The sequence below is a fragment of the Molossus molossus genome, unplaced genomic scaffold (assembly GCF_014108415.1).
Source record: "Molossus molossus isolate mMolMol1 unplaced genomic scaffold, mMolMol1.p scaffold_m16_p_7, whole genome shotgun sequence".
In the NCBI taxonomy this organism is placed as follows: domain Eukaryota; kingdom Metazoa; phylum Chordata; class Mammalia; order Chiroptera; family Molossidae; genus Molossus; species Molossus molossus.
Genome location: NW_023425401.1, coordinates 72,113,806 through 72,125,866, shown reverse-complemented (window position 1 = coordinate 72,125,866; position 12,061 = coordinate 72,113,806). Strand labels below are relative to the sequence as shown.

The following is a 12,061-nucleotide window of genomic DNA, read 5'->3' as shown; positions in this document are numbered from 1 at the left end:
TGATTTCTGTCTGTTGATTTTTAATTCTGCAGCTTTACTGAATTTATTAGTTCTAACAGTTTTTGGTGGAGTTTTTAGGGTTTTCTATTTATAAAATCATATCATCTGCTAACATAAACAATTTCAATTATTCCCTTCTAATTTTGCTTGCATAATTACTCCAGCTTTGACTTCCAATATTATGTTAAATAGCATATAGTGGTGAAAGTGGGCATCCTTATCTTCACCTGAATCTTAGAGGACACTTTTAACTTTTCACCATTAAAGGTAATGTTAGCTGCGGGCTCCTAGATATCATCTTTATTATACCTAATTTGTTGAGTTTTTATCATGTAAGGATGTTAAAGTTTGTCAAATGCTTTTTCTGTATCCATTATGATAATCATGTTATGTATCACTCATTGTGTTAATATAGTGCATCACATTAATTGACTTACATGTGCTGAACCAGCTTTACTAGATCATGATGTATTATCCCTTTAATGTGCTCCTGAATTTTTATGAAGATAAAAATCTATGTTCACCATGAAAATCATCCTGTAATTTTCTTTTATTTTAGTATCCTTGTCTGGCTTGATATTAGGGTAATGCTGACCCCATAAAATGAATTAGGAAGTGTTCCTTCTGCTTCAATTTTTTTGAAAAGTTTGAAAATTGGTATTAATTCTTCTTTAAATGTTTGGTAGAATTCACCTGTGAAGTCATCTGGCTCTCATATGTTCAGAGGTTGCTGATTACTTATATAATCTCCTTGCTCATTATTGGTCTGTTCATTTTTTCTATTATATTACAATTCGGTCTCGATAAGTTGTATTTTTCTAGGAATTTATCAATTTTTTCTAAGTTATTTCACTTGTTGGTGTCTAATTATTTTTACTAGTCTGTTATGATTCATTGTATTTCTGTGGTATCAGTTACATCTCCTTCCTCATTTATAATTTTATTTAAGTCACCTCCCCTTTTTTCTTGGTAAGTCTAGCTAAAGGTTCGGCAATTTTGTATATCTTATTTTAAAGTTTTTTTTTTTTTTTTTTTAACTTCATTGTTACTGTTTACGTTATTACAGATATCCCCATTTTTACCCCCTTGCCCACCTCCATCCAGCTCTCACCCCACCCCTTCCCTCTAACCATCACCACACTGTTGTCTGTGTCTATGGATTATGCATATATGTTTGTTGGCTAATCCATTCACTTTTCAAAAAAACTGATTTTTAATTTCATTGATTATAATGTGTCTAGCTGAAGAGCTCCTTGGGTAGAACCTATTTGGGAATCCTTGAGCTTTATTTTCCTGGAAGTTCAAATCTCTCTCTGATTTGTGAAGTTTTCAACCATTAACTTCTTTAAATAAGTGTTCTGTCCCATTCAATCTCCCTTCTCCTTCTGGGACTCCCCTAACATGAATAATGTTTCAACTGATACTGTCCCATAATTCACATATGCTTCCTTCACTCTTTTTCATTCAAATGTATTTCCCCCTTGACTAAATAACACTAAGAGATCTTTGAATTTGCATATTCTTCATTCTTTCTAACTTAGCCTGCTATTTAAGCTCTCTATAGCATTTTTCATTTCACTCATTGTATTCTTCGGTTCCAGAATTTGGTTCTCTTTTATGATTTCTTACTTTGTTGAAATTCTTGTTTTGTTTACACATTTTCATGAGTTTATTGTTTATCTGTGTTCTCTTAAATCACACTAAGCTTCCTTAAAATAATTATATTTGAATTTTCTTTCAGGTATCTTATAGATCTCCATATCTTTGGGGTCAGTTAATAAAAAATTATTATGTTCCTTTGGTGATGTCATGTTTCTTTGAGTTTAATGTTTCTAGTGGCTTTGCATTGATGTCTGTGCAGTCACCTCTCCAACCTTTTTAGGACTGGCTTCAGTAGAGAAAGACTTTCACTCAAAGGTTGCTGGAAGGGTGCCAGCTGGGTGGGATTCAACGTTTGATTCCTGGGAGGGCACAGTGGCTTATATAGTCTCAAGTTACAAGATCAATGTCAGCACAGACTATGGGGGGATGGGGTCTTCTGTGGCCAAGGAACATCCCAAGTGGTGACCCACTGAAGTTACATATTGGGACCCACAATGCAGAGCTCAGAAAAGCAGCAGTGTAAATCCAGCAAAGACAGACTAGAACCGTAACCTAACATCTGGGAGGTGGGGCTCTGAGCAGTGGCATCCTGGCTCCAACAATGGAGGTCAAAGCATGACTCAGAACCCAGGGAGACGTGTATGAGAGCAATGGTGGTTGCTCTGTAATGGTGGATAAAATTGTTATCTAGGACCAGGGGTAAAACATAGAGCAGCAGCAAGCAGCTCCAGTCCCACATATGGTAAGATATTGTGGCATCCCAATCCCAGAAAACCTGGGACAGGTTTCACTATAGCAACAGCTCCAGCTATGGGGAAGAGATACAAGCATAGGGACTCAAGGCAGCTCCATTAGTTTGGATCAGCACTGGTGAAAACTTGTGGGAGTCATCAGTGGCCAAGGCTTCAAATGTCCAGTGGTGAGGTTTGCTGAGGTTCTCCCACTCTCCTTCTTCCTGTGGGGTGAAATTCCTGAGTAGAACGTTCCTGGCACCGAGCTATTCTTGGATGGGGTGACACAAGTAAAATGCTTCGTAGGCTTTTCAGTGCAGCCATCCTCAGTTTTTGAGTTCCAGAGTTTTTGATGCTTCTTTGATGTTGTTCTTGAACTACTTCATTGGTTTGTGGTTATTTATTTATTGTTTTATAGATTTTGAAAAGGAGAATTGTATTGAGACCCCCTAGCCCTCCATCTTGCAGACATGACCTTCCAATTTCCTGATTTTGATGGTTTTATGTGTTTGATAGTTGTATAGACATTGTTTTTATTTAACGGGTATATACAAAAAATTATTGGGGAATCAGGACAGCAACCTACTCTCAAATGATTCAAGAAAAAACAGTTGTCTGTACTATATTTACAACTCTTCTATAAGTTTGAGTTTATTTTAAAATAAAATAAAAAAACTTCAAAACAAAATAATTAGTTATAGCAACAAAAATATGAGAAGAGCAAGCCAGAAACTGTCATGGAGTATTAAACAAAAGATAACTTCTTAGGAGAAAATAAAAGAACAACTTGTAATGAATAGACTTGAATTCTCAGATTGTTTCCTTCTTGAAACATATTACAACACCTTTTTGACATAAGCAGCATGCGTGTGTTGTATACTATAAATGTAATAAATGAGTATTTTAAAATTTGTCAGAAAAAGAAGAAATAAAAATATCTATGACCCTAATAACCAGAAAGAACCACTACTAAAACATTGATACATTTCCCTCATGTCATTCACTCATGGGTTTCATTTTCATTGTTATAATTCTCTGGAAAAATAAAAAATATATTTAATTTTAATATTAAAGCACAAATATAAATTCATGTCACTGTAGAAAATTGAGAAACTGTTGAAACAAAATACCCTCCAGATTTCTACTAATCACAGTTACCATTTTCCTTCAAAAGATTTTTTTCTTGCATATATATGATAATGATGTTTATACTGATGTTTAAGAAATGCAAGAACACCCATAGGGTTCTCAGCTGGCTTCTCAACAAAAACACTACAGGCCAGAAGGGAATGGCATGAGGTAATCAAGGGGATGAAAAACAAGGATCTGAATCCAAGACTACTCTACCCAGCAAGGCAATTATTTAAAATAAAAGGTGAAATAACGAGCTTCCCAGACAAAAAAATAAAAAAAGACTAAGGAAATACATTAGCACCAAACCAGCACTGCAAGAAATGTTAAAAGGACTGCTGTAATTAGCCGGAGAAATAGGAAGAAAAATTATAACCACAATAAACAAAAATGGCAATAAATAAATACATATCAATAATCACCTTAAATGTAAATGGATTGAATGCGCCCACAAAAAGACACAGAGTAGCTGATTAGATAAGAAAGCATGACTCGTGCTCGCTTTGGCAGCACATATACTAAAATTGGAACGATACAGAGAAGATTAGCGTGGCCCCTGCGCAAGGATGACACGCAAATTCGTGAAGTGTTCCATATTTTTGGAGATACACAGACCAACTCCCAGGACCAAACTGGATTCACAACAAAAATAAAGGCAAATCTTCAGGAAGGGGCAACCGAAAGACACCTTGGAGGACCACATAACCAGGGACACCGACTCAATCCTGGTAGGCTTGCGAGGATGCGAGAGGGGGCCGGGAGCCCACAGTCCGTAGTGGACTGGGCGGGGACCAGGGGACTCGGAGGCGGGAAGTTGCTGCTAATGCCTCCATTGCGACCTCGCCTGAGTCCTGCAAACTCTGCTGCCTGCCAAGCCCTCGGCTGGTGCCGCACGGACTGGAACTGACTGGCTCTGACCAGGGGACTCGGAGGGATGCTGCTACCCAGGCTGACTCCTGCGAACTCTGCATGCTAAACCCTGGGTTGGTGCCGCATAGACTCGCGGGGAACAGTGGACTCTGCAGGAAGGTGCTGCCACCCCGGCAGTGTCCCGCTACCGTGACTCAGTCCTGGGGCTTCTGCTGAGTGCAAAACCCTCTGCTGGTTCCACAGCCGCGGCCGCCCTTGGCTGGAAGCAGCGCTCTCGGGATAAAAGTCCCAGTCGGCTCCACGATGCAGAGTTTAGACAAAGGCTAAATTGGCAGCACCCACTCACCTTGGGCTCCAGCAGAAGAAAGGCAGACTGGACTGGAACTGTATGGGGACACTTGGGTTTTGGAGAGTGCTAAAAGCTTTCACCCATGCAGGACTGTGGTCATTTTATTCCTTCCCAGGGCCCTGGGGAGAGGCGGAGGAGGCTCCTCCCTCAGAGATTCAATCCCACCTTGAGGCCATTGAAATGCTAATTGAGGCCCATTAACAACCAGCAGCTGCACCACACTCTGGAAATCCTCTTACCCTGAGCACTTGAGAGTTTTCCAGGCAACTCAGAAACCAAGGGTCTTCAGGAGACCTCTACTAATAGCATCCAGGCAAAAAAAAAAAGGCTAGAGTATAACTACCATTCCCTGGGGTAGCAACACTAACCAGAAAAGCTAAGACTTGAAGGTGGTGTTTAAAGTGGGTCCTCCCTGGCTCATCCAAACCCAGGAAAGAGAACCGAAATCAGCAGAACACCAACACACACAGGGAAAATTTGGCAGACTCCAAAGCCCACTGAGATAGCCAAAATGGTGAAAAACAGAAACAAAGGCCAAATGAAAAAACAAGAGACCTCTACAGAAGATGAGATAAATGAGGTGCAGTTAAGCAAGTTAACAGAAGTAGAATTTAGAGCCATGATGTTGAGGAAGATCAACAGCATGTGAAGGATATGAGCACCATGAGTAAAGACATAGAAATGTTGAAAATCAACCAGATGGAAATTAAAAATCAACAGGAAGAAATGAAGAATGACGTATCAGAAATGAAAAACACATTGGAAGATCTAAAAAGCAGAGTAGGGGAAGCTGAGGACCGGATCAATGAATTAGAAGACAGGCTAGGAAAAAAAATCAACCAATCAGAAAACCAAGAGGAAGAAAAACTATTAAAAAACAGGAAGACAGCTTAAGAGAACTGTGGGACAACTGGAAACAGAATAATATTCGCATCATAAGAGTCCCTGAAGAATAAAATAAGCAAGGGTTAGAGAATATAGTCAAAGAAATAGTGACAAAAAACTTCCCTAATTTGGTGAAGGAAGGAGGCACTCAAGTTCAAGAAGCACAGAGAGCCCCAAGTAAGAAGAACCCAAACAGGCCCACACCAAGACACATAGTAATCAAACTGCCAAAAATTAAAGACAAAGAGAGAATCCTAAAAGCAGCAAGAGATAAGCAACAGGTTACCTACAAAGGAAACCCCATAAGGCTCTCAGCTGACTTCTCACAAGAAACGCTACAGGCCAGAAGGGAATGGCATGAAGTAAGCAAGGTCATGAAAAATAAGGATCTGAATCCAAGACTACTCTACCCAGCAAGACTATCATTCAAAATAGAAGGTCAAATAAAAACCTTCCCAGACAAAAAAAAAAGGCTAAGGGAATACATTAGCACCAAACCAGCACTGCAAGAAATGTTAAAAGGACTGCTGTAATTAGCAGTAGAAATGAGAAGAAAAGTAGAACCACACTAAACAAAAATGGCAATAAATAAGTACATATTAATAATCACCTAAAATGTAAATGGACTGAATCCTCGATAAAAAGACACAGAGTAGCTGATTGGATAAGAAAGCATGATTCATCTATATGTTGTTTACAAGAGACCCACGTCACAACAAAAGACTCACATAGTTGAAAGTGAAGGGATGGAAAAAATCTTCCAAGCAAATGGAAAAGAAAAAAAAGCTGGGGCATCAATACTCATATCTGATAAAATAGATTTCAGAATGAAGGCTATAATTAGAGACAAAGAAGGCCACTACATAATATTGAAAGGATCTATCCAACAGGAAGATATAACCTTGATAAACATATATGCACCCAATATAGGAGCACCAAAACATATTAAAAAACTTCTGGAGGACTTCAAAGGAAAAATCAATAGCAATACAATCATAGCAGGGGACTTCAACACCCCGCTGACATCGCTGAATAGATCCTCCAGACAAAAAATTAGCAAGGAAACAGAGACTCTAAAAGAAGCACTAGACCAAATGGATTTAATAGATATCTACAGAGAACAACACCCCAAAACTACAGAATTCACATTCTTCTCAAGTGCACATGGGACATTCTCAAAGATAGACCACATGTTAGGGCACAAATTAAGTCTCTACAATTTCAAGAAGACTGAAATCATATCAAGCATCTTCTCAGATCACAATGGCATGAAACTAGAAATCAATTGCAAGAAGAACATACAAAGAAATTTGAACACATGACAGCTAAATAGCATGTTATTAAAAAATGAATGGGTCACCGAGGAGATCAAGGAAGAAATCAAACACTTCCTGGAAACCAATGAAAATGAAGATACAACAAAACAAAATCGATGGGATGCAACGAAAGCAGTTCTGAGAGGGAAGTTCATAGCACTACAGGCCTACCTCAAAAAAGAAGAAAAATCTCTAATAGACTATCTAATGTCACAACTTAAAGAACTAGAGAGCAAACAAAAAGAAAACCCCAGAGCAAGTAGAAGAAAGGAAATAGTAAAGATCAGAGCAGAAATAAATGACATAGAGACCAAAAAAACAATTCAAAGGATCAATGAAACAAAGAGCTGGTTTTTTGAAAAGATAAACAAGATTGATGGACCCTTAGCTAGACTCACCAAGAAACAAAGAGAGAGAACCCAAATACACAAAATCAGAAATGAAAGAGGAGAGATAACAACTGACACCACAGAAATACAAAAGATTGTTAACAACTACTATGAACCATTATATGGCAACAAATTCGACAATCTAAGCAAAATGGACAAATTTCTAGAAGCACATAGTCTCCCAAAACTAGATCTGGAAGACATAGAAAACTTGAACAGACCAATAACAACAGAAGAAACTGAAGATGTAATCAAGACTCTCCCAGCAAACAAAAGCCCAGGCCCAGATATCTTCATGGGGGAGTTTTACCAAACATTCAAAGAAGAACTAATACCCATTCTCCTCAAACTATTTCAAAAAATTCAAGAAGAAGGAAGACTTCCAAACTCGTTTTATGAAGCCAGCATAATTCTAATTCCAAAACCAGAAAAAGACACAACAAAGAAAGAAAACTACAGGCCAATATCCCTGATTAACATAGACGCCAAAATCCTAAACAAAATACTAGCAAATCGAATCCAGCAATACATTAAAAAAATTATTCACCATGACCAAGTGGGATTCATCCCAGGGATGCACGGCTGGTACAATATTCACAAATCAATAACTGTGATAAACCACATAAATAAAATGAAGAATAAAAACCATATGATGCCCTGGCCGGTTTGGCTCAGCGGTTAGAGCATCGGCCTGCGGTCCAGAGAGACCCGGGTTTGGTTCCTGCTAAGGGCATGTACCTCGGTTGCAGTTTGTCCCCGGCTCTGGTCAGTCATGAGGTGGCAGCCACTCGATGTGTCCCTTCACGTCGATGTTTCTCTCTCTCTCTGTTCCTCTCTCCCCCTCCTACTCTACCTGAACAAAAAAAACAAAAAAACAAAAACAAAAAAAACCACATGATTATATCAACAGATGCTGAAAAAGCATTTGACAAAATCTAGCATCCATTTCTGATAAAAACACTCAGCAATCTTGGAATAGAGGGATCATATCTCAACATAATAAAGGCGACATATGACAGACCTACAGCCAACATCATACTCAATGGGCAAAAACTAAAAGCATTTCCCTTAAGAACAGGAACAAGGCAAGGATGCCCACTTTCACCACTCTTATCTAATATAGTACTGGAAGTCTTAGCCACAGCAATAAGACAGGAAGAAAAATGAAAGGGAACCTCATTGGAAAGGAGGAAGTGAAACTGTCATTATTCACAGATGACATGATACTATACATAGAAAACACCAAATACTCCATCAAAAATTTACTAGACTTAATAATAAATGAATTTGACAAAGTAGCAGGACATAAAATTAACGTCAAGAAATTGATGGCATTCTTATACACCAATGATGAACTCAAGGAAAAAGAAACTAAGAAAATAATCCCATTTACCATTGCGGCAAAAAAAAATTAAGATACCTAGGAATTAACTTAACCAAAGAAATAAAGGACCTATTCACAGAAAACTACAGGTTATTGAAAAAATAAATAGAGAAAGACATAAAAAAGTAGAAGCACATACCTTGTCCATGGATTGAAAAAATTAACATCATTAAGATGTTCATATTACCCAAAGTTATCTATAGATTCAAAGCAACCCCATCAAAATGCCAATGACATATTTCAGAGAACTAGAACAAATAGTTCAAAAGTTCATAGGGAAGCAAAAAAGACCTCGAATAGCCACAGCAATCTTGAAAAAGAAGGACAAAGTAGGAGATATCAATTTACCATATTTCAGGTTATACTACAAAGTGACTGTAATCAAAACAGCCTGGTACTGGCACAAGCACAGGCTATAGACCAGTGGAACAGAACAGAGAACACAGAAATGGACCCAAGGCAATATGCTCAATTAATATTGGACAAAGGTGGCAAGAGCATACAGTGGAGTAAAGACAGCCTTTTTAATAAATAGTGTTTGGAAAATTGGACAGCTACATGCAAAAAAAATGAAACTACACTATCAACTTTCACCATACACAAGAATAAACTGAAAATGGATAAACAACTTAAATGTGACTCATGAATTCATAAAAATCCTAGAAGAAACTGTAGGCAACAAAATTTCAGACATCATACGCAGCAGAATTTTCACTGATACATGACTTAAGGCAACAAAAACAAAGGAGAAAATGAACACATGCGATTACATCAAACTCAAAAGCTTCTGCACAGCAAAAGATACAATCATCAAAATGGAAAGGCAACCCACTGTATGGGAGAGCATAATTGCCAATGATACATCAGATAAAGGGTTAATTTCCAATATATATAGAGTGCTCATACAACTCCACAAAAGGAAGACAAAGAACCCAATTAAAAAATGGGCAGAGGGAAGGAAAAATGGCGGCGGAGTGAATGGAGCTACACAGACCGTCTCCCAGAACCAAACTGGAATTACAACTATAACACAGACAAATCGACGGGAAAAACCAACAGAAAAGCCGCTTGCGAGGACCATACAACGAGGGACACTGACTCCATCCCGGTAGGCTTGCGAAGGCGCGAGACGGGGCTGGGAGCCCACGGTCGGCAGCTCGGCAGCAGCCTTAGCTGTAAGCGGCGCCCGCGGGTTACACTCCCAGGCAGCCCCACAGCACAGCCGGGACAGAGGCTGAAACAGCCACAGCCACTCACCTTGGGCTCCGGCGGAGGGAGGGCAGACTGGACTGGAACTGTGTCGGGACACTCGGGGTTTGGAGGGCGCTCAGAGCTTTGGCTGAGTGCAGCCACTCAGGACGGTGGCCACATTGCTCCTTCCCAGGGCTCTGAGGAAAGGCAGCAGCCCCTCCCTCGGAGATCCAACCCCACCCTGTGGGCCATTGAAGTGTTAATTGAGGCTCACTAACGACCAGCATCTGCCCCACCCTCGTGAAAGCCCCTTGGCTGAGCACCAGAGGGAGTTTTTCAATCAACTGACAACCCAAAACTCATCAATTAACCTAGACTGCTAGCCTCCAGGCAAAAAGCTAGAGGATAACAGTACATTTCCTGGGCTGGCAACTTTAACCAGGAAAGTAAGACTTGACAGTGGTGTTCAGCGCGGGTCCTCCCTCGCTCATCTAAACACAGGAGAGGGAGCCACAAACAGCAGAACATCAACACCCACAGGGAGAACTTGACAGGCTCCAAAGCCCACAGTGATAGCTAAAATGGTGAAACACAGAAACAGAAGCCAAATGAAAGAGCAAGACACCTCCACCGAAGATGAGATCAATGTGGAGCAATTAGGCATGTTAACAGAGCTAGAATTCAGAGCCATGATCTTGAGGAAGCTCAACAGCATGAGTAAGGACATAGAGACACTGAAAATAAGCCAAATGGAAATTAAAAACCAACAAGAAGAGATAAAAAATGACATATCCGAAATGAAAAACACATTGGAAGGTTTAAAAAGCAGAGTAGGGGAAGCTGAGGACCGGATCAGTGAATTAGAAGACAGGGTAGAAAAAATCAACCAATCAGAAAAACAAAAGGAAAAAACTATTAAAAAACAGGAAGACAGCTTAAGAGAACTATGGGACAACTGGAAACGTAATAATATTCGCATCATAGGAGTCCCCGAAGAAGAAGAAAAGGAGCAAGGGATAGAGAATATATTCAAAAAAATAGTGAGAGAAAACTTTCCTAATTTGGTGAAGGAAGAAGGCATTCAAGTTCAAGAAGCACAGAGAGTCCCAAGTAAGAAGAACCCAAACAGGCCCACACCAAGACACATAGTAATTAAAATGCCACAAATTAAAGACAAAGAGAGAATCCTAAAAGCAGCAAGAGATAAGCAACAGGTTACCTACAAAGGGAACCCCATAAGGCTTTCAGCTGACTTCTCACAAGAAACACTACAGGCCAGAAGAGAATGGCATGAAGTAATCAAAGTCATGAAAAACAAGAATCTGAATCCAAGACTACTCTACCCAGCACGGCTATCATTCAAAATAGAAGATCAAATAAAGAGCTTCCCAGACAAAAAAAAGCTAAGGGAATACATTAGCACCAAACCAGCACTGCAAGAAATGCTAAAAGGACTGCTGTAAATAGCAGTAGAAATGGGAAGAAAAATAGAACCACACTAAACAAAAATGGCAATAAATAAGTACATATCAATAATCACCTTAAACGTAAATGGATTGAATGCTCCCATAAAGAGACACAGAGTAGCTGATTGGATAAGAAAGCATGACTCATCTAAATGTTGTTTACAAGAGACCCACCTCTCAACAAAAGACTCACATAGGTTGAAAGTGAAGGGATGGAAAAAAATTTTCCAAGCAAATGGAAAGCAAAAAAAAGCTGGGGTAGCAATTCTCATATCTGATAAAATAGATTTCAAAATGAAGACCATAACTAGAGACAAAGACGGCCACTACATAATATTGAAAGGATCTATCCAACAGGAAGATATAACCTTGATAAACATATATGCACCCAATATAGGAGCACCAAAATATATTAAAAATCTTCTGGAGGACTTCCAAGGAGAAATCGACAACAATACAATCATAGCAGGGGACTTCAACACCCCGTTGACAGCACTGGATAGATCCTCTAGGCAAAAAATTAGCAAGGAAACAGAGACTAAATGAAGCACTAGACCAAATGGATTTAATAGATATCTACAGAGAATTACACCCCAAAACTACAGAATACACATTCTTCTCAAGTGCACATGGGACATTCTCAAAGATAGACCACATGATAGGACACAAACTAAATCTCTACAAGTTCAAGAAGATTGAAATCATATCAAGCATCTTCTCAGATCACAATGGCATGAAACTAGAAAT

General features: G+C 39.2%; 1 protein-coding gene and 1 non-coding gene across 2 annotated transcripts in view; one reads left to right on the top strand and one right to left on the bottom strand.

Moving 5' to 3' along the window:
* BLVRA (biliverdin reductase A) overlaps window positions 1–12,061 on the bottom strand; it is a 229,804-nt gene that overhangs the window by 74,935 nt on the left and 142,808 nt on the right. The window lies entirely within an intron of this gene.
* LOC118620651 lies at window positions 3,959–4,065 on the top strand. Its single transcript, XR_004957526.1, has one exon. It is a non-coding gene; the product is annotated as a U6 spliceosomal RNA (small nuclear RNA).